At 36.3% G+C, this 23,562-nt stretch overlaps 1 protein-coding gene and 1 pseudogene across 1 annotated transcript in view; one reads left to right on the forward strand and one right to left on the reverse strand.

Moving 5' to 3' along the window:
* LOC109112177 (pyruvate carboxylase, mitochondrial-like) overlaps nucleotides 1-23,562 on the forward strand; it is a 171,981-nt gene that overhangs the window by 82,033 nt on the left and 66,386 nt on the right. The window lies entirely within an intron of this gene.
* Nucleotides 15,615-23,562, reverse strand: part of LOC109111510 — a 29,544-nt pseudogene continuing 21,596 nt past the window's right edge.

Below are 23,562 nucleotides of genomic sequence, written 5' to 3' on the forward strand. Positions count from 1 at the left end.
GGGATTGTTTGAAAGACTGTTGACTAATAATCAGGCCTGAAGGACAAAAAATAGGGTACATGACAATAGGCTTGCATGTCCAAGCTGAAAGCAAAAATACTGCGTAGGGTTACACAACCACAGTCAGTCAAAGCATATTTGATGTGTAGTATGCAGCCATGTGGAACAATATTTGGGCGTCTTTAAGTTGCTGTCAGTATGTTGATAGTATTTAAAACAAGGGCTTGGTGACTCAGATCATTTATTAGTCATTGTTGTTGTTGTTGCTGTTGTTGTTGTTGCAGTCACGCCAGTTTCTCACATGCCCCAAAGCATTTTGCGTAATAGTCTAATCTCTCAGTCGGCTGTCATATTCCAGGGTTATGAATCTCTTGAAATGATCAAGATTAGCCTACTAATGACTACTGTCATCCAGGCTTTTTTGGATGTTTGTACAATTGTACTCAATCAGTTAGCATTTGTGTTTGTATTTTTTATGTGGATGACTCAGTGGTTTGTGGTGGTCAAAATGGCCATATTTCAGATCCCCATAAGTCTCTTGTGTCATAAAAATTTTTACACTAGTCATACCATACTAGTTCAGAGATAGTTTCATCAGCCGATCAGACACCATCCAATTAGCCAGAATGAATTTTTCTGCCTGCAATATTTCACCAGTGGAATCTCTCCTAACACTCGTTATCTTTATAGACGAGATGTCTGAACACCAGATCACACTGACCTGAAAGCTGTTGGAGCAAATGTAGCGTGTGTGCATGAAGTGGGGAGTAAATGGACATAAGGAGAAGAAGAGAAAGGGGTGGGGGGAGATAGCAGAACAGGCAAAAGAGCAACAGTGGGAGAGATGGTAACTGTAAATGACGTGTGAGTTGGTATTGCCCATAGCAACTGTCACCAACAAGCATGTCTTTCTAAGAAGAGGCACTAGTTGCAGTGTTTTTCGCATTTGGGAGAGAAAGACCTGTCGATGCCAAAGCTGAAAACCACCTCCGCGCAATGCAGTGGGCCCAGAGCTTTAACAGTCACTGCACACTGCTCAAAACAAAAATTATTTGTTTGTATGTTGCAGTGTGTTGAAATATATATATATATATATATATATATAGATATATATATATATATATACTGTAGGTTATCCCATTAGTCATTAAGCATTCTGAACAAGTGACAATAGCATGCAAATGTATTCAAATTTATTTGATTATAGTTTGTGATATCTGAGGAACAGTGTACTCTTTTGAATATTTATAGAACATATAGTATAATGCTTTGATAAAAAAGGATTAATCCTTTTATATACTTTTACATACAATTTTGTATTCCAAATAAAATGGGTAACAATTCATATGTAATAATAAAGCACTTATGAATACTTTGAAAAATATTAGTTTATAGTCATAGTCTGTGTATTTATTTTTTTTAACTACAAATATGAGCAAAGAGACCAGTTTGATTTTAAAGGAGTTGTTAAACAGTTTAAAGAAATTATCATTTATAAAGTAAATTGATACACATTGATGCTTAATGTATTTGGAAACATTTTAGGAACACTCACTGTTAATACAATACATGTCTAATAAAAAAGGTGTAAATAACCTAACTAATGGCAATTTAGTATTTTCTATTACTTAATATTAAGTTAGGACTTTAGTAAGTTATAGTTAACAGGTTGTTAATTATTGGATGAAAAGCATTATTTTCTATAACTCATTACATATAAGCTAATTAAACAATAGTAATTTATTAATTGCAGTGACAATGAATGAAGAACTCACTATTAATATATTGCCTATTAATGAAATGACAATGTAAAGATTACAATTTTATACAAATTACAATAGTTTGCTGTGTGTGTGTGTGTGTGTGTGTGTGTGTGTGTGTGTGTGTGTGTGTGTGTGTGTGTGTGTGTGTGTGTGTGTGTGTGTGTGTGTGTGTGTGTGTGTGTGTGAATTATGTCACTTACTGTGAAAGCATGTTTCAAACAGAGTAAAAAAGGTAACTGTTTAAAATAAGAAATTAAGTATGAAATATGAAGCGACAATTGCGAGAAGTGGTGACAGTTACAAGAAATAAAGTTGCAATTAAGAGATATAAGTCACAAATTCAACAGTTAAACGGATAGTTCATAAAAAATATGAAAACCTTTCATCATTTACTCACGCTCATATTGTTAAAAATTTTATATTTTTTAAAGAAAGGAATTTTGAAGTAAGATCATCGACTTCAGTTGTTTGAACAAAAAAAGCCCTGAGACAATTCTCAAAATATTTTTTATATTCCACAGATTTTCATTTTCAAATTTAACTGTCAATTTAAAGATGCCGTGGCGAGAAATAAGAATACAATAAAAAATTAAGTATTAATTACTAGAAATTAACAATCTTCCATAATTGGCAGCATCATATGGAGATGCAAAAAAAAAAACAAAAAAAAACACAATGCTCCTTAACTCAACATTCACGGTGTTCTTTTCAGATGTCAGCCTACGAATGGCTTCTTTATAGTTGTCTCTGCAAATTACACTGGGATATAGGAGAAAGTGTTTTAACACTAAAAAACGAAACACTTCACCTTGAAAGTATGAAAATATTACATGATAAATCATCACATTTTGTGCCGAAATTCACTTTGCGAATGTGCCACATCTAATGTGATCTGATCAACTGTGCCTTTAGGGTTTTCTGTACAAATGAAAGTTGCTGAAGTCTTCTTTAGATGTACCCACAAAAGTGCAAATTTGAAAAAGATGTCTCTTCTCTGGGAGAGGAGATATGGAGAGCATGTGAAAGACTGAGGAAGAGAGAGGGATGTGGTGAAGTAGCAGTCTAATATACTTGAAAAGGTTTCTGTGCTGAGAGCTTGTCTGTCTGTGGCGTTTCTTGCTTTGAGCTATTTTTTACTTGGTTTTGATGTGACTTGTTTGTTTGCAGGCTTTTTTTTTAGAGATGATGCTATGGTTGAAAAATGATTGCAAGGACAACGAGATGAGTGCAGGAGAGAAAAAAGGAATAACATGATAAGGGAAAGATAGGGGGAGCTTTTGGTGAAGTGGATCTCTGAAGAAAGGCCATTCAGGAAGCATTAAATCAAAGCCAGATGGTCTTATGATGTGCCTCACACCTCAGACTCAATCTGTCTTTACTTTTTCTTGCTTCTTCTATTATTCCTAGCGTGTTTTCCATCTTTGCATCTAATCATCTCTTTCAACCATCATCTGCCTTTCACTGCTATCTGGAGACACTTTATGAACAACAGAAATCAGTGAACTTTGGAGATAGAGTAAGATCAGACTGCAGTGTATAACAATAACACAGGCTCATGGAAAGTAAGGCATCCTTATCTGTGCTTGAAGTGCTTATCTGTGCAGAGAAAATGAACTGCAGAATAACATTCACATGAAATAGATCAGTAGGATCACTTGAGCTTAAAGGGTTAGTTTCCCCAGAAATGAAAAGTCTGTCATTATTCCCCAGAGTGTGTGAGCCGAGCAGAGCAACAGCAGTTCCCCCGCCCCCTTAAAGTGCTCTGTAATCACTCCGTTCCAGCTCCACTCCAGGTTTTCCACTTATCGCTCATATTTAATGCTCGTGATATACCGCATCGTATTGGAGTGTTCTTGGAGCGAATGAGAACACCAACATGCTGAATCTGCTACAAGCTAAATCGTGCCCACTCTGGAGCGCTCTCATATTGTTCAAGACTATTGTTGTGACATTGTGTCTCCATGGAGTAAGTCTGAAGAATGTTCGTGCTGCGCTTTTCAAATACAATGAAAGCATAAAGTGGCCAGGGGCTGTCAAGCTCCTAAAAATTACAGTGCTATTATGCAATGGATAATATATAACTGTGTCAAATAAATAGGTTTTTAAAAGGTCAGGTTTTGCTGTGAATTCTGACTTAATGGGTGGGCTAGGAAGTAGAACATATTGCTAGATGCGAGTTTGGAAAAGCAGCACAGTGCAATGCCTTGACTTGATTTTTTTTTTATTTTATTATTTTATATTTTTTGGAACCTGTGATATATTTTTTCAGGATTCTTTGATGAATAAAAAGTTAAAAAGAAGAGCATTTATTTAAAATAGAAATATTTTCTAGCAATATACACTACAGTTCAAAAGTTTGGGGTCAGTAAATTTTTATTCTTTCTTTTTTTTAAAGAAATTAAAACTTTTTTTCAGCAAGGATAAGTTAAAGTGATAGCAAAGATTTCTATTGTTGAAAAGATTTATATTTTGAATAAATGCTGTTCTTTTTAACTATTTATTCATCAAAGAATCCTGAAAAAAAGTATTGCAATTTCCAAAAAAAAAAATATTTGGCAGCACAACTGTTGCCAACATTGATAATTCCAATAATAAATCAGCATACTAGAATGATTTCTTAAGGATTGTGTGACACTTTATACTGGAGTAATGGTTGATGGAAATTCAGCTTTGCATCACAGAAATAAATTATATTTTAAAGGATATTAAAATAGAAACCATTATTTTATATTGTATATATTATATATTATATATATATATATATATAATAAAAATCTTAAAAACGGTCAAATCGTTCATTCACTCACTGGTGAAAAACATATTCTGTCATAAAAACATAAGGTAGTTTTAAATTAATCCTCTCATCTTCATTTCCATCAGTCTTTGGGATTTGACTTGATCTTCAGCTGATGCTTCATGCATTTAATTGGCTTATGTGCTGCATTCGTTTAATTGGCTCTTAGGTAAAGTTGGTGCATGTTCAGTTGTTTGTGTGTAGTTTGAGTATTGCGGTTTGTTGTGTATAGTAGACTTTGAGATTAATCATTAATGAGAATTGCTGCAGTGATGGAAAGATCAGACAGAAAGATCGTTAAGGAAGACATGTATCATTCATATCAAAAGAGAGCAGGGAGAAAAGTGGGAGGAAGAAGGAAATTGAGAGATGAGAGTAGGAGGAACAGGCACAATAAGATGGAAAAAAGCCTTTGGAGAGGAATAGAGAGGGAGAGATTTGTTTTAGGGAAGATACAGTAACATTGAGAGTATGAGTAATGGTCTTACACTCCGAACAGCGTTTTTCTAAAGAATCACATCAGAAGTACAGTATACAGCCCGAATCTCACACATAATGCACAGTCACACGGATCAGAGTTAGAGCTGAAGTGTGTCATTTTTCTTCTATTCCAGCTTAATATGCAGAGACAACTGTAAGTAAGCCATTTATAGGCTGATTCCTCTGAAATAAAGTGTAAAGACTGTGGCTCTGTGACTCTGTTAAACCAATGGCACACAGTACTTGTTTGGTGACAGTTGTGCAGAAATGACAGACAAACATCCACCTCAAGGGGTTTTTTTCACCCAAAAATTTAAAATCTGTCATTATTTACCCACCCTTATGCCCTTCTGAACTTGTTTAGCTTTCTTCTGCTGAACTCACACTCAAATATATTTTGAATAATTTTGGTAACAGTTTTAGTACCGTTTGGCTTCCATTGTAATCCATTGTGAGACATTTTGCAAAAAAAAAAAAAAAAAGTAACAGAAAACGAAAGTCACACATGAATTTTTTTATGAACTATCCCTTTAAGACAACATAATTTCTATGAAATTGAGTTGAAATTAAGTTTAAATCTTAATTTGACCCGTTAATCATTAATAAAAAATTTGCTAAAGGTGATGTTCGCATTTTAGAAGTATTTGTGTTTGTTTACCTACTTTAGTTACATGCTTATGAGCTTCCAGTACACCTTCCAGTAAAGCGCTCTGTCACACACATGCACACATATATGCACATGTTGAAGAGGGAGGAGTAAACGGAGCTTTGAAGCTTAATGGGGATTTTGCGGTTGGGAATTGCTGTGACCACCTTTGAAAGCAGCAACAAAAAGTCAAGATTGAGAAAGAGAGGACTGAGTGGGTAGATGGATAAGGATGAGTGGAAATCCAAAAAGAGGGATAAAAAATGTTTTTTTTTGAAGGTTTGAGCTTTTATGCTGTGATCTGAGGGGTTTCGCTGTACTGGGCTGGATGAGTGTATCAGGGGGAATCTGGACTGCAGTGGCATTTCAAGCATCCAACATCAAAGAGTGTCAGCATCTATTCCTGCGATACTTGACACACAAAAGCCAAAGTGCTAAGCATATGGATAGGGCCTTGAATCATTGGCTCACTGCATGTTATTTTGTGTACTGCACGACTACCTGCCAAAAAAAGAATATATATAAATAAAAATGAAATATGTTGGTGGTGCTGGTAGTGGTGGAAAATGTTGTATTTATTTATATTTTCATATAATTATTCACATTTTTTTCTTTTCTGAAAGTGACTCAGATACACCAGACAAGGGTAGGATGTTCTCATACCTAATCAAAATTCTCTTTTTCATCTAAATCCTTGAGTTCTCCGGAATCTGTTGGCTATGTGGTTTTCAATTTTTGTCTGTAAAGATCCTCCTAGGCCTTTTGTCCAATTTATGCAAATATTATCTCATGACAAAAAGTTAGCAAACGAATTTAGATTTTGTCTTCCGACAGTATATGATTGAAATAGCTTTCAAATCTTGTGATCGTGTACATTCATATATTCTGCATTCATATAGTACTTGGAATATATTATTTTATTGGTGACTGTATGTTTTAATTCAATGGAAACAGCACATTCTTCCAGATTTATATCTAGTAGACACTCTGGATATACAGTATATGTCAAATATAAAAAATTTAATCGGGTTAGAAGCTAACTTTGCTCTTAATCCTGAGTGTGTCTGAATCTAGAGGTCTTGTCCATGTTTGAAACTTAATGCTTGCTTGGTTTTTAATGTTTGCTTTGTTTCATGAGAAGCACTTGCCCCCTGATGCTTTCATGTACAAGTGTCAAACTCAAAGGCACACATGTTTAGACTCGGTCCAATGGCTTATTTGATATTTCTTTAAAAAAAAATAAAAAATACAACCAAAATGTTCTTAGGACATACATTGTGGTGCTGCCGAAAACATGCAGGTACCATGTTTTCTTTTTAAAACCCTGAACCAAAAGCAAGTTTGTTTTTCATCCTTTCCTCGCATGCGATTGAGCCAGAAAGACATTAGTGAAGTGCTAACTTTTCAGTGTTTGTTGTGGTGTTTTAATTTTTACTAAGGCTTAAGATTTTATGACTGGGAGGTTAAAGGGTAGACTGAAGTCATAAATAATTTTGGCAGTGTTCCACAGGCTAATGGAAGAGTTGTTTTCAGCCAAAGGTCTCAGGACAGTAGGAAGGTAGTAGTAGGCAGAAAGAAAAACAATGGAGAGGGATCCAAAGGTGAGGTAGAGAAAGAGAGATAGCAGTTTTAATGATCTTGCTTTTATATCTACAACTCAATTATACTCTCTACTGCAACCGGAGACACAGACAAGGTGTAGGAGATCATTACACTGCTCGGCCTTAAAGGTCAACCAAAAAAACACACAAAACCCTTGTAATCTCCTATCATCCTCCAAAGCTTCTGCTTCCTGTTGTGTTAAAAAGAAGAAGAAGGAGCCCACATAGAATTCATAATAAATATATAAGTTTAAAAAAAGAACATGTAGACAAAAGTTGGCTAGCTATATTATAAATGTGGACATGCACATTACTCCATGCACAGTAATTACAGATAATTAATACTAAATTCTAGAATGGTAAGATACTCATCAGCTACATTGCAGCCAGGATAGAAAGGCCCTCCAGTATAAACTATCTGAGCTCTTTTTTTTTTTTTTTCCCCAAAACAAGACTTCCGGCGAAACTCACATTTGAGAGTGGCAGAATTCCCTTGACTGTGTGCACAGACATAGCAGCACACTTCTGTAGAAATGGAGCATAATTGATCATTTCATATTCAGAACCCCAAGCATCACCTCATAAAAGAGAGATATGGTGAAGGCAGCCACACATCTACAGATGTGAAGAATGAACCAAGCATGGTTCTTATTGCTGCTGCAGACACAGACAAGATTTAGAGGGTGAATGGTCCTAATCTGTATGCACTCCCTTTTCTGTCCTTGAGGAAAATTCTCTCAGTACATTTAAAACAGAATGAAATCACTCTCAAGTAATGTGATTTTGTTATGTATTTATACAGAAGTCTTTCTATAAATGTTGAAATGTTAGTATTTACTTTCAGTTTTGCCACATTCCATCATTTACAGTATTTCATATGAAAAATACAAAATTATTATTTTTTTATTAAAAGAAAACGCCTTTGCTCCCAAGTCTCCATTTATTTGACCAAAAATATAGTTAAAACATTAATATTGTGAAATATTATTACAATATTAAATAACTTTTTTATAATGTAATGCATTTCTGTGATAGCAAAGCTTTTTCAGCATTTTTATTTATTATTATTATTTTATTATTATTATTAATAGAAAGTTTAACAGAAACAACAGTTAGTGTACATCTTCTAGCCAGAGACAGATGAGAGAAAATAGCATACAGATGATGATGACGAATTCGTTCTGTCACAACATCTGTAATGTACTTTGTAACTAATTAATTCTGTGCCTTCCCAGATGCATGGGAAGGGCTTTGGAAAAGCAATGAGTAATTTTGTTTTGCATGCACACTTACATTTGTACATGATTCTAGATTCACAGGCTGCCCACACATCTATCTTGTGTTGTGCTGTTCGGTGGGCCTGAACATGTAGGAGAGGTAACTCTGAGGTTACACTGAAAACTGAAGATGGTAATTGAAAAAAAAACAAAAAAAAACGGAGCCTCTAAATGTGTATCTTCAGTGATTGTTGGTGCTTCTGTTTTGCTATGACTGATTAAATTGATTGCGTTTGATGTCACACTTCATAATTGTCAAGGCAACAATTCTTGATTGAAATGGAAATGGGACTCTCTTTCCCCCAATGTTTTGTCCCTCCTTCACATTCTTTTTTAACATTTGTATCCAAGAATTTGCATAGTTTCATTTATTCCCAATTATTTGTCCTTCTGCTCATTCTCTAACTGCTTTCTCTGCTTTCCTTGCCTCATCTAAGTCTTTGTGATTAGCGGTCTTATTTGTATTCGGTCACTGCTGTCGTCTCTAAATGATGTATTTTCGCTGGACCCATGTCCTTGTTTTATTCATTTCCATTTATTTATTTATTAAGTTTGATGTGGCTGCTAAGTGCCTCTGTGTCAAACCCTATGTTATTTGCTGTTAACAAATTACGCCAGGCCACCCAGAATACTGAAAGCCAGCATAAACTAACCATTAGCTGACTATATGTACAATGTGTGGACCCCCCCATAACCCCCCCCCCCCCCCCCCACCCCACCCCACCCCCAACATGGCCAAAAGCTTAAGGCCAAAGGGCTGCTGGCATTGGAGCCTGTAACAAAGAAAAAAAATCACTATAACAAGTGCATAAAAGCTATTAATCTGGACATACATAAATAAATAAATAAAGTTAGCTGTTTTTAAGATTTATAGCATTGCTGACCAATTTTCAGAGATGGCTTGAGAGTGAATTGGAGAAATACAATTCAGTTTTGTTGTTGTTGTTGTTGTTGTTGTTGTTGTTGTTGTTTTAGATTATTTTATCATAGCGCTGGAAGACATCTTTCTAGGCTCAAGAGAACCTAAAGAGAACATTACACATATGCGTGCTGAAAACGCTAACATCTTTGCCTCTAGTTAGCACTTGGCATTCACGGTGTGAAGCTGGTCTGGTGTGGTGTGTATTTCTTGTGTTAGCACTGGCTGTTATCTCCAGTGTGGGCTTTGCTCTGCAGGGGAGATGACAAGTGCAGGCCATGCACCACTGAAAGAGATCAAGACAAAGAGAGAAGCTGGTTGTGAGCGAAGAGAATAGAAAGTAGGTAGCTGAAGCTCTCAGCAGGGTTGGTCAGTGGTTCAGGGAACTAGAACGATAAAGTTGTATAAGAGTGAACGTTCTCTGTTCCTTTGCTGGTGAAATGTAAAGAAAAACAAATGCAGGAACTGAAACAACGTGATTAATTTCTGCACATATGCCAAGCTGGGTCAGAAAATATTAACCCAGGCTCATTGAAAAAACAAGTGCCTGTGGCGACATTTTTTACACAATGATGTTATGTTGCTACTTGCACATTTCGTAACTCTTTCAAAGTGAAAAGTCCAGTGAGTGGCGCTAAAAACACATTCAGTATTGTCCAAAACAGATGGAAGTGATTCTAGCAATGTTGTATTAAATTGATTGTTGTGTTAGTCATGGCCGTTTGGAATTTAAATATCTGATGAATGGCGTGCAAGGATCGATAATCAATAAACTGCCCCTGTAATCATAATTTGTGTGAAAAGTAGGGATAAGCGAATCGTTCCTGAAGTATCGATATACAAATAAAAAATATTGATACTAAGGTGTTTTTATTTACCAGTGGTTTTGTTTATTTAACAAAACATAATGTGTACAACATGCATTAAATTGGACGAATAACCTATGTTAGCAAATAATTGTGCGGGAGGGATTTTCCTGCTCATCTGAACACACGCAAATGTTGCAAGGCAGAATCAATCAATTATAGAAAGCGTTCACTCACTTCTAACAGTGCGTTTAAATAGAGCTGTGTTTCCCAAAAGTAGCCTATAATAAGAAAGAATTGATGTTTTTGGGAACGGCAGCCCAGAACAATGCAGAAAAATATATATGTTTGAGTTATTTCGCAATAAACATATTGAAATTGTACCCTAGTTTGTGCTATGCATTTATTTAAATTTGAATGTTAAAAGTTCATATTGCTCATGTTCTATTCTGTATTGTTAATATAAATCATACATTCTGAATAAAAAGGTTGCATTTTATGCAAGCAAAAGCCTATTACTGGCAGTCCCTTATGACAATGAACCATGGTTTTCCTAAAATAAACATAGTTTAACTGTGTATTTGTAGATTTCCATGGTTACTACTACAGTAAACATATTTCACCATGTGTAAACAAAAATCTAACCTAAGAAGTTGCAATTAAGGTGTATTGAATGTTAAAATGCATTTCAAATATAAAGTGAAGTAGGTATTATTACCCACTGTACTCTTAGTAATTTAATAATTAAAAAAAATAAATCATAATTTAAAAGTTCAGTTTAGAAGTATCGTTATTGCTATCGACGATACTGGCTATTAAAAGTATCGGTATCATATCGAAAACAAAATAAGTGGTATCGCCCATCCCTAGTGAAAAGGAATAAAATATGTTGGTGTATATATAGGTACGTTTTGCAAAAAAAATTAGGCACTTTTTCTTAAAGTTTAAATTATTACTTTGTTTGCCATGTAATAAAAAATATGAAGATTTTAAAGGAATTGTTCACACAAAAATTTAAATTCTGTCAATAATTATTCACCCTCATGTCATTTCAAACCCGTAAGACCTTTGCTCATCTTCAGAACACAACTTTTTAATGAAATCTGAGAGCTTTCTTTCCTGCATAGACAGCAATGCAACTACCACATTCAAGGCCAAACGGTAGTGAGGACATTGTTAAAATAGTCCATGTGACATCAGTGGTTTAACCCTTTCTGGGCCTTGAAAGTGGTAGTTGTTTACGAATGGTCAGAAAGCTCTCAAATTGTTTTCCGAAGACGAAAGAAGGTCTTACGGGTTTGGAACGACATGGAGGTGAGCAATTAATGACTACATTTTTACTTTTGGGTGAAGTATAAATTTCATTGGACAGTATCATAATTTACTTACACTTAAGTCATTTCAAACCCCTTTGACTTTCTTTCCTCTTTTGGAACACAAAAGGGGATAATCTGAAAAAATTCCAAAAATTTACATTTTCACTGAAGAAAAACTTTTAAACAGGTTTGGAACAACATGAGGGTAACAGAATTTTTATTCAAGGGCTGAACTATTCTATTTAATAGACCAACAAAACCAAAATCCTGAAAAAAAAAAAATGTTCTAGAGGAATAGAAACAAATCGCTTTACTCTTCTGAGGTTATCTAAACTTTTTGATAGGGTTAACCTTCATCATGTACAAATTCATGTTCTACCTTTTAACGTTGCCATCAGAATGATCTAAGGATTTGTTTTCTTTTCAAGCTGTGGCAAGTCCTTATAAATCACTGCAAACAAATCTCTTTGTCATTCTGACAGTCAACAGCTCCAAATGGCTGCCAAAGCCAGGTGGCATTACATGTTACCATGCCAACAAGTTGTTCTGGGCTAATTCATTAGCTTGTGCGACTGGCAAATTGCCACATAAGGTCTGCTAGTATATTTGAAGTTAGCAAGAACGCATACAACTGATATTAGCGAATATTGCAGAACATTATGCGTGCCAATTAGGTAATCAAAGTTAACTGCATTTAGCCTCGGAGTCCATTCATTTCAGAGGTTTTAATTAGCCTAGGATCCATTTAACAGTATTGTGAATGTTGTACTGCAAATGGCCAAATTTAATTATGCCTCTCGCAAATCCAGTGCTTTGTTGAAGACAAGAGACGTTCATGTAATGAGATGAAGTTGTAAATACTGTTTGAATGTTTGAGTGGTCATCCGCTTCCTCACAAATTAAGTACAGTGTTTCGTGCCACAATAATTGTGAATTATACTAAATATGGAAGAAAACAGTGGGTGGGTAAATCGCTAGAGTTGTGTTTCCCTTATGAGACTGCTCTGGATGACAAGTTCATTATTGGCCATTCTGTAGCCAGCCTATTAGAGATGAACCAGTTTATGTGTTTGATTTGGATGCAGAAACATTGTAAGAATAAACTGTGTATGTGTGTATACATCAATCAAACTGTTTTTTAATTAGTCAAATTGGGCCAGAATTTGCTGCAGGCGTGTAAAGTAGAGCTGGATGTCCTTAATTTTAGGCTACATCTCACATACACGCGCACTCTGGGACTGGGTGAGAAATAGCACATTTTCTCATCTCTTTTTGGCCCATCTCTTTCAGACACATACACGGTCATGGTCACAATAAGCACCGAGCCAACTTTAATCTTCTCAAATGATTTAGACCACTGGGATCCGATTATGTAACACAGATCATTGAGGTTACGGCCATTCACGCTATAAAAGTCTGTTGTTGTTGTTGTTTTTTGTTTTTCTATGTAAATAAGGTAAAAAAGAAAGGCATTTAAATGGGATAGTTCACCAAAAATTTAAAAGCCATCATTTTCTCAACCTCATATCACTACAAATGTGTATGACTTTATTCTGTGGAAAACTAAAGATATATACAGTACTCCAGTCCATACAGTGAAAGTCCATGAAATCCAAAATAAAACCGGACCACTTTGACTTTCATTGATTGAGTATAATAAACACCTTTTTTTAAGTAAGTCATACAGCAACAGGGTCAGTGACTGATTTTTAGGTCAGCTAACCCTTTAAGACTACATGCGCAACTGAATGTCTGCATGTTTTAGCATTTTCTAAAAAGACTTAAAAAATATCTTTTGTCAGAATTAGACATTAATGATGCAGATTCCTCTTCATTATTCAGAAGTCCTTGGTTATAACTTTTAAATATAACTGCCTATTGTGTCTGTGTTCCCAGAACCTGCTGTAAGCCTGTCTGTTGCTGTGGGTAAATACAGAAGGCAGACACACACACACACACACACACATACGCGACTCAAGTCATCTTCTCCCCCTCATTTCACCTAAGCCATTCTTAAATGGGCTTTATTGGCAATGAGATAAATTCTGGCAAAGTACTTACATGACAAAAATACCGCTAACGCGCACATTACAGACACAATGTCCTCTCTCTTTTTTTCCAGCTCTATCCATTGTGCTTGCTCACTTTAGCTCTTCCTCTCTCTGTGTCCTGCATCAGCACTCTTGCAGACAGTGCAGTCCGTCCTATCTCTTTCCCTCAATCCGTCTCCTTGCCTGTCTTTATCTCAGCCTCACACACTGCCCTTCCTCAGCAACTATCTCAAACTGCAGATAGACAGGACATGACAATGGAAAAGAGGGAGAATAATTTAGCAATCAAGTCTCCTGCCCTCTTTTTATGGCAACAAAAGAAGGGTAAAAACTTATGTAACTATTTTCATCTTACCTTTACTTAAAGTGCGTAACAGTGCTGTAAACTGTCCCTATTTTATTTTTTAATGAATCTTTTGGGTTCAATACAAGGTAAGCTCAGTGGACAGCATTCGTGGCATTATTCTGATTACCACAAAATACAATTTTGAGGTTCATGGTCATGGTTATAAGGGTGCAAAATTGGATAAATATTACTGTTCAAAAGATTGGCGATGGTAAGATCGTCAAGAAAGTCTGTTGTGCTCACCAAGACTGCATTTATTTGATTAGAATTTTCAGTTTTAATATCCTGTAATGACAAATCCTTCTAATATGCTGAACTGGAGCTTAGGAAACATTTCATTATTATCAAATGCTGATGAACAGATGAAAACAGCATATGTTTGAAACAGAAATGTTTTGTAAAAAAATTATTTATTGATCAATTTAATGCACCCTTGCTGAAAAAAATGACCTAAAACATTTGAATGGTAGTGTAACTAACACACATATTGTTTACTGTAGATACTGTTGCAACAGTGAGCAATGTAGCATTTAAAATTTGCACCATTCACTGCCATTGTAAATGCCTCAAAGATTTTTTGAGTTTTTGATGAGCTGAAATTGAGTTTAAATTATTTTTGTGGTTATCAACATAATGCCATGAATGTGGTTGGTTGGTTAAGCTTACCTTGTAATGACACAGGAATATTCCTTTACAGGGGTCATCGGATGCCCATTTTCCACAAGTTGATATGATTCTTTAGGGTCTTAATGGAAAGTCTGTAATATAGTTTGGTTAAAATTTCTCAATGGTAGTGTAAAAAATACCTTTTTTACCCTGTCAAAAACAGCTGTTTTCAGATCATGCAGTATTATAGCATTTTACTTTAAATGTTAATGAGCTCTGCTGACCCCGCCCCTGTTCCGAGCAGCTCTCAGAGAGACTGTTTACTTTAGCCGATTCATCGTGAAACTTGCTAATTAGCACATTAATAGGAAAGGTGATTTGCAAAGATTGATTAAAAAAAAAGCTTTCACTCATTTTTTCTGTTGGTGAAGCTGGATCACGAATGATTCACACGAACATAGACGCATTTAGGTAGATTGGGGGCACATTCCCTTCAAAAACAAACATAATCCACTGCATCTTCAGCGGCTCAGATGTCGGGAGTAAATGACGACTGCTATGTTCATTATTACATCCAACAACAGAACACCTCAATTTCTTAGGAGTCATTCTTGTCTACATCTGCTCCGGCGGTGAAACAATACTGGACTGATGACGGCTCACTCAGGGTGGGTCTAAGGTAAGACACTAGTCCAGTCTGTGCTGAATCGCTACTGTCAATCTAACTATCGTGGGAGGGGCCTGTCTGTGTGATGTCACAAAGACAGGCATCTGAGATCGGCTCGATTTGAGTAGGGGTAAAGATTTTAATAAATTAAAAAAAAAAAACACTGGATGGATTTTTATCATTATAGGGTGGTTGTGTACACACACTGCCAACACACATTTCAGTTCAGATAGCTTGTAAAAGTGCATGTAGCATCCGATGACCCCTTCAAGGATTTAAAGTCAAGGTAACAATGCTTGCTTTGGCAAAATAAGATGCAGTAATAAACAGATATTAAAATGGTTATCAGTATCAGTGGTTCCCTTATTTTAATCTTCATTTCTATATTCAGTAAAAAAAACTCATTTTAACACGGAATCACATTGACATTGAGTTTACTCCAACAAAAAAATTAACTTTGTTTTTCACTGCTAGTATATTTCATGAAAAACAAAATGAAACTTGTCTGGCAAAACAGCTCATTATTGTCCTTTTCATCCATTTCTCCAAACAAAACATATTTTAAAGCAGAATTTATTCATTGATTCTGTGGTTTTGGAATGGCATTTTTTAAATGATTTTTTTTTTCTTCATCTATAATAGTCCAGCATCCTTGCCGCCAACATAATAGTCACAGAACACATTCCTGTACTGGATAGTGGTGGTCACATGATAGAGTAGATCCAGTGGTGTCATAAAATTACTTATGATTCTTTTTTTGTGCATTAATCCACCCACTCACCTACACACTTACAAACACATACAGGCTCACACACAAAATATAAATTGTCAGTCAATGCTCATTTATGCTTTAAACGTTTTCAAATCATGCCACCATTGTTCAGTTTGTGCACTTTCCATCAGTTCGCATCCTCTACATTCCACAGTAATACCACATTAATTGCTGTAATACCATTGTTGCAGTTATCAACTGTTCTCCTCCGATCAATTGTGCATGAGTCGGCATGTCCACTTGCTGGCCTTGTCCCAGGAATGCACGTGGCCACAGAAAAAAAATGAACCATCATATTTCCCCAAGGTCCACTTGTGTTAGAAATCACTGTTTCTGTGGGCCTGCTTGTATTTAGTCTTTCTTTTTTCCACATTGACTGCCTTTTAAAAAGAAATATAGTTTGTGGTTCTTCAAAATTCACTGACAAACCAGACTGTTTGTATGCTTTTTTAGGAGTCTTGACTTTTATATCTGCTGCCTATACCCTTGCTGCTTTTTTTTTCTTTCTTTCTGCAATGATCCATCAATATTATATGAGATCTTCAACAACTTTCCTTCTGAAGAGCCAGTCTATAACCATCCTGTGACTTATCTGGCTTAACTGGTCTCTCAGCCCTTGTCAAGCAGGTCTTCAGTTGGTTTTGCTGGTTTCACAGGCTGCCGAGCTGGCAAGTACCCCAAACCCCTCTAAAACCAGCAAACCAGATTACCATTCCCAAACCAGAGAGCAACTAAGACCACCAAACAAGCTTTTTTTTTATTTTATTTTTTTTTACCCCCTATGGTTTAGCCCCACTTATACAGTAACTTTACCACATTTTCAGCTCTCCTTTAAACCGGTTTCTCCTTCCACATCCATCTTTTAGTCCTAACAGCCTGTCTTTTCATTTATCTACTTGCATGTCTCATCTGTTTTCTCTTTTGCTACACCACACTCTCCTCAAGTTCTTCTGCCTTTTCTTTGTCCTTTTCTTTATCCTTCAGCCACTGGTTCTTTGAATTTGTTGTAACCTCTGCTTTCGGAGGGTTGGAATTTGAGTTGGTGGCGTTGTAGGCACGGATATATCCGCGTGCATGCTGCATGTGGAAATCGTCGCTCCCGCTACTGGTTGTTGAGGTGCTTGTTGCTGAAGTGCACTGGACAAGCATGCCATGTAACGACTGGCTCCGTTTGGTCCAGATTACGCTAAGTCTCTTTGCATAACTGTAGCAGGCTGTTGTGGCGATTTCACCCATATCGAACGAAGAGCTTCTCTTGTAGCGCAGGGCGCTGTGAGGAGGATTCTCATGGGACAACACAGGGCTCTGATAGGCAAGTGAGGAATTCCACTGGTTCTCTGGTCCTCCCCGATGGACTACAATGCCCCCTCCTGTGCTGAACCGCCTGTCACGACTGTACGTAGGGGGCGGACCCAAGCTTAAACTGGCCCGTTTACTTGTGTTAACATTGGTCGGACGCAATTTGAGCGGTTTCGCTCCTAATTGCCGTGAAGGACGTGGCAGTGTGGAGGGGGAATGATTACTGGGGGTATAATACAAAGACATTTGCTCTTTCTCCAGCGTGTATGGAGGAAGAGGCCTGACAGAACCCATCTCGACTTCTAGTCCTACCCTGAACTGTTCCAGATTTACCTTGGGCTTTGGGAGGGTTTTTGGTTTCACTTTGGAAGTTGGTTTGGGCGGTGACCCCAACCCTCCTTCTGCCACTTTTCGTTTTTGAACAAGCCCGTTGGGCAGCACCACCATCATCACATTCCCATTTCCATTACTCTGAGAAAAGACATCGACTCCCTTGGCAGGAAGAGACGGGGAGTCTGTTCCTGAGCAGCCTACCTCCTCGCCTATTTCATGATGATTGTCATGGTTGCTGCACACACGGTGACGTACCATCAGTGCCACGGTAAACACTAACAGTGTTACCACAACAACTCCACCAACCAGAATTGTAAGAGTCCCGCCAAGGAAGTGGGCTTGAAGTGAACGACAGTCTGGGTAATTGTCCTTGGTGCTAAACTGGGTGCAACCAAGGACCTTTGTAGCGGCCATGGAAGTGACTGTGTCATCAAAAATGGCTAGCACGCACAAATTGTAGTCTGTGCCAGAGACCAGGTTTTTCAGTAGAAAGCTGTCACTCGTGGGGGGCAGAATCCTGTAAGAGGAGTGGAGAGAGAGAGCGAGAGAGAGAAAGAAAGAGCGGATGGTTAGTAACCTGTAGCAATTACCATCTCCCCATTCCATCACAACAAAACAGCATTTTGCTTAGACTCATGTTCCTTTATTCCCTTGTTAGTAGCACAAAAGCCTATACTAACTAACGTAATGGAAATGTACTGGGCTATTCTGGCACACCACCAGCCAAATTAAGGCCTTTCCAAACAATACCTCTAACATTGACATATAATTACAGGCTCGGATCAAGACCTTGACACATTACAATACTGCTTCAGTCAGATTATTAAAACCCCCTTATCCTCCCACACGCAGACACTTTCTCTCATGGAAGAAAAGCATCAGCTAATGCCTGCCGTCCACTGGTCCTGATGGGTTTAATTATGTCTCTGCTAAAAAATGAAAAGACACCTTAAGTAATGCACATGGAATATTAATTGGAGACAAACACATGATTTGGCAGTTTTCGTTTTTACTGCCTTAATTGTTCAGTTTTGTCCCAGAGTGTTTTCAAAGAATACTTTTTGTTCTCCCTTTTTGTCCTTTTTTGTCCAATTTGTCATTATATTATATACTTTCTTATTATTTAGCAGTTTTTATTGTTTATTTGTATATGTGTGTGTGTGTGTGTGTGTGTGTGTGTGTGTACGTACATACATATATATACAGTGTGTTTAGATATATATCTATATATATATATATATATATATATATATTCTAGTCCTACCCTATATATATAATAACAGCAATTTTTAAACAGGTTCCCCAAACATACCACAATCTGTTGGGTAAAAGAGGTAGTCCTGCCTCAAACTGACTCCCTTGGTTTATTGCAATCTTTTAAAAACACCACAAATTTCACTTTTCAACATTTAGCTGGCTGGCTTACTTACTTTAATTGGCGTACTCTATCTCTTCACATTAAACTGGGATATACTGTACAGTATGATAGAAGTATTTGAAGCTGAAAAAAAAGTCACTCTAGTCTCAGATTTGTTCTTATTTTAAGACTGGAGAATCTAACATTTGTTTTCCGATATAAATGCACAGACGTAATTTGTTTATTAAATCAATAAGGTTAAAAAAAAGACTATCTCCCACTCTTTTTCTCTCTGTCGAACACACACACACACACACACACACACACACACACACACACACACACACACACACACACACACACACACACACACACACATACACACACATACAAACATTCTGTCTGCCTGAACTGCTCTATCATTGGGGTCGGAATCTATTAAGCCCGGCTGTGCTGTAAATTATGAGTTACAGCTCAAGGTCATTCTGTCTGCCCTCTTCATGTTTGTATTTCCAGACTCTGTGTAGCTCTGCATGGCCTTGTTGTTTTGTTTTTCAGGCACAGGAAGAGATATACTATTAAAATAAACATAAAACAGTGTCTCAGTAGCTGTATCCAAGGCAGTATATTGGAGCTGACATATTTTAGAAGTTAGTGACCATACACTAGCAGGTAAACATCTCTCTTTCATGACATAAAGCTAAAACAGGCATTACCATGGAAAACACGTACAGTAGGTGCACTAGATATAGTATGTCTGTAGGTTTATCCAGAGGAGTTGGTGCACTAAGTGTTAATGACAGAGCAATAATGATAGCATAGGTGCATTAATTTGACACGTCAGTTGAATTTGTACTATTTGTGAAACTGGATCCACAAATGTAAAACAAGGGAAAAAAGATATCATAGCAACTAATTAGATGTCCAGTGGAAAAGGGATAAAGAAAGACAAGTGTATTTGGCAGGAAAGTGACAGGTGTCTGTCTCTGGATGACAAATCATTTCTAACTGCATTGCAAACTAGATCCACATATTGACAGGGCAGATCAGTATTGGCTTGTGTTCCGTACAAAGTGGATGTGGCCTCCAGCAGTCTTAGTGTGTTTCTGGGTGTCTGTATTATTTCTTTTCTTTTTTCTTTTCTTTCTTTTTTCTTTTTTTTATTTTGTCCTTTTTGAATATAATGTTGTAAAGCCTGATACTAGCCTGATACACAAACTGAGCTCAGCCAAGAAGTCTGAGATTTCAGTATGAACTGAAATATTTCTCATTGAATTCCCATAGGACCAAATTATCTGAGCTATGCTATCCATATTAAAAGGATAGTTCAACCAAAATGTAATTTTTCTGTCATCATTTATTCACCTTTATGTTGTTACAGACCTGTTTGACTTTCTTTGCTTTTAAGAATGCAGAAGGTGAATTTTTGAATAAATTTGGCCACTCTGTTCCATATTATTAAAAAGAATAATTGGGGGTGACAACCTCCAAAATGGCAAACAGAATATAAAACTATCATAGAATAGGTTCACTTGTTGTCTTCAAAAATATAGCTTTGTGTGCGGAACAGACTAAGTTTGTGGTCATTTTTTATTTTTTTTTATTAAGAAATTAATACTTTTATTCATCAAGGACACATTAAATTGATCAAAAGTTAAAGACAATGTTAGAAAATATTTATATTTCAAATTATTATGTTTAATAATTGTTTAATTATTATTTAATTATTTTGAACTTTCTGTTCATCAAAGAATACTTTTTTTAAAAAACATTAAAATAATCTTACCAACCTAAAACTTTTGAACAGCTGTGTACATCATTATTCAAACATTTGTTTTATTCACTTTTTTTGTTTTATTCCGTTACCCGTTGTGACCAAATCTTTGACTCACAGTGAGTCACTACAAATTTATCTGAATTTAGAAACAATGAATAACTGATACACTAAAAAAAAAGTGCAATTTGTTTACAAATCAGACCACTGCCGGCCGTAGACTTGTGGGGGCCCTAAGCAAAACTTTAAGCAAAACCAGACCTATAATCTGTTTTTTTAGAGCAGTTTCACTGTCACCAATAGTGAGTTAAAAACAGTCAGTAATACAATAAAAAGGAATAAAATTACAAACAGTAGGACAAATACACTGGGGGAAAAAAAGATACAATTAAATAAACAACTTAGCATATAAAATAAAGTAATCAAATGTAAAAATAAAACTGCAAAGTCTCCGCTGTCTTATTGCAGTTACTAAAGTTATTCATTGAAAAGCAGTGAATGATTCTCTTGAATTCTTTTGTTGTTTGATTAACATTAAATAAGAGAGCGCAACAGGTTTTTTTTAGGCTGCTGTCACTTTAAATGTGAATGCACCAATCTAATATACTGACTAGCAATTCACTAACAACATAACAGAGCGCTTTTAAATGAAAACTCACCAGTGCTAACATTTTGACATATTTTTGTGTGTATTTAAGTGCACACTCGAAAGCCAAATTAGCCTATTACTTGTCCATGTGAATCTCTCTTGAAATCTAATGAATTCAAGGAGAGATACAGTAGGGATGGGTATCAAGTTTTTAACGGATGAACAGCTTTTTTGGCATTAGCTTTATAAATGTGGGGAAAATGGTCAGGATATTTAGCTTAATAGCTTAAGCTTTTGTTAACTATGGATGAAGAAAAGTTGGGGTTTGTAGCAACATGAGGGTGAGTAAGTGATGCCAATTTTTATGGTGTACTGCCATTTTAATTTTATAACTCTATAATCTTACTGTACCATATGTCAACAATTGTCTATTTTTTGTATTTTTATATATATATATATATATATATATATATAGATATATATATATATATATAATATAATATAATTTGAGTTGATAAGTTGATACATAATAAGTTGATACATGAACTACAGTATAGTAAAAGCCATTGAGCAATAAAATTGTCAGCACTCGTAACATTTCAGAAGCGTGAGTTTGACCTTTTCTTCTAGTGCCTTTAATTTGAGAGATGGAACTGCACAAATTCAGATTTTGCCTTGTCATACATCAACACACACACACACATCCATTCTGCAGTAAAAACTGACAGGGAAATGTTTTGTGAAACTGGTGACACAGAAACAGGCAATTATTAGAACACTCTAATAATAGAGAGAGAAAGAGAGAGAGAGAGAGAGAGAGAGAGAGAGAGGAGGATGGAGCCTGAACGGAGGGAACGAGACAGAAAAGACTTTCTTTCTTTTGTCTCCACTAACTTAATCTTCATAAACAGACTGCTTTTATTCTCTAAACTCAACCCTGTCTTTTTCTTGTCACACCCTTTCCTCCCATCTTCAATGGACCTGTTAATTTAATTTTTTTTTTTTTTTGCTCTTTCTTCAGTATATAGGTTTTTCCTTTTTGTTTTTGCTTTTTGTATGTGTTGAGACACCTTTTCTGTTGTTTCTTGTTCTTGAGAAAAAGCTATACATCCAGGCACCAAACCAAAGCCAAGATAAAAGCTTTCCTTTTACCTGTAATCTCTCTCATTCTCGATTTTTCCCTCTCTGCTCCTCTTCCTGTTGTTGTGGTGGCCGTCAGCAAGATAGGTTGTGACATACTTATTGGCACTGCAGTTTAAGCTCATTTAAAGACTTCATTATTCTATCCCTTGAGCCCTCTGTCAAACTCTCTATCTCTATCTCTGTCCCACCCCTCTTCTTTATTTCCCATTCCCTCTTTCTGTCTCTCTCTCCCTGCCAGCCCCCCTGTCAGATTCAATGTCTGTGGTGTCAGAAGCTTGTAATTCTCCCACACCACATACACACATTCACTCCCTCTTGGCCCCTTGGCAGGGCCGGTCATGAATGTGAAGGACAGACAGCATAGGGCGTATGTCACTCTCCGTTCGCGTGCAAGAGATAATGTCTCAGAGAAGTGCAAGATGTATTGAACATGCTCCGAAAATGTCTGACAAAGACTAGGCTGAAGCTGCTGCTAGAGCCACAGACACTGATAACATGAGAAAGCAGTAGGATTGCCTTTGCCTCAGGTTCAACATGAAGCTCATTGTTATCACGATTCATGCTGACAAGAATCAGAGCATAGCATATTCATTATTGCAATGCTGTTAAATGTCATATTAAATGGGTTATATAAACTGGCTCTGAATGCACATAAGTGGATTTCTGAACAATTAGTCTGTAATATGACAGTAGATCATATTTAAAAGCCTGTTGTTTGAGCCCTATTGAAATTCCAATCCATCACTTTAATGTCACTTTCAGTGAAGTATTCTTGAAATCAAGGTTTAGTCAACATATGCTATTCTGGTTAATTTCCCAAAAAAAAAATATGGGTGTGACTCATTCTCAGTGACCCGATAAAGCACTAGACAGCACTGGCACATTTTTTGCAGTTGTTGTAGTTGAAGACTTGGAGTTCATGTTTGATCTTAAGAGATGCTAATTTTCACTAACAAGATATTCTTGAAAGTTACTTCATGAATTGTCGGCTAAAACATGTAAATTTATTTGTGAATAGATATA

The sequence above is a fragment of the Cyprinus carpio genome, chromosome B7, assembly GCF_018340385.1.
Source record: "Cyprinus carpio isolate SPL01 chromosome B7, ASM1834038v1, whole genome shotgun sequence".
NCBI lineage: Eukaryota > Metazoa > Chordata > Actinopteri > Cypriniformes > Cyprinidae > Cyprinus > Cyprinus carpio.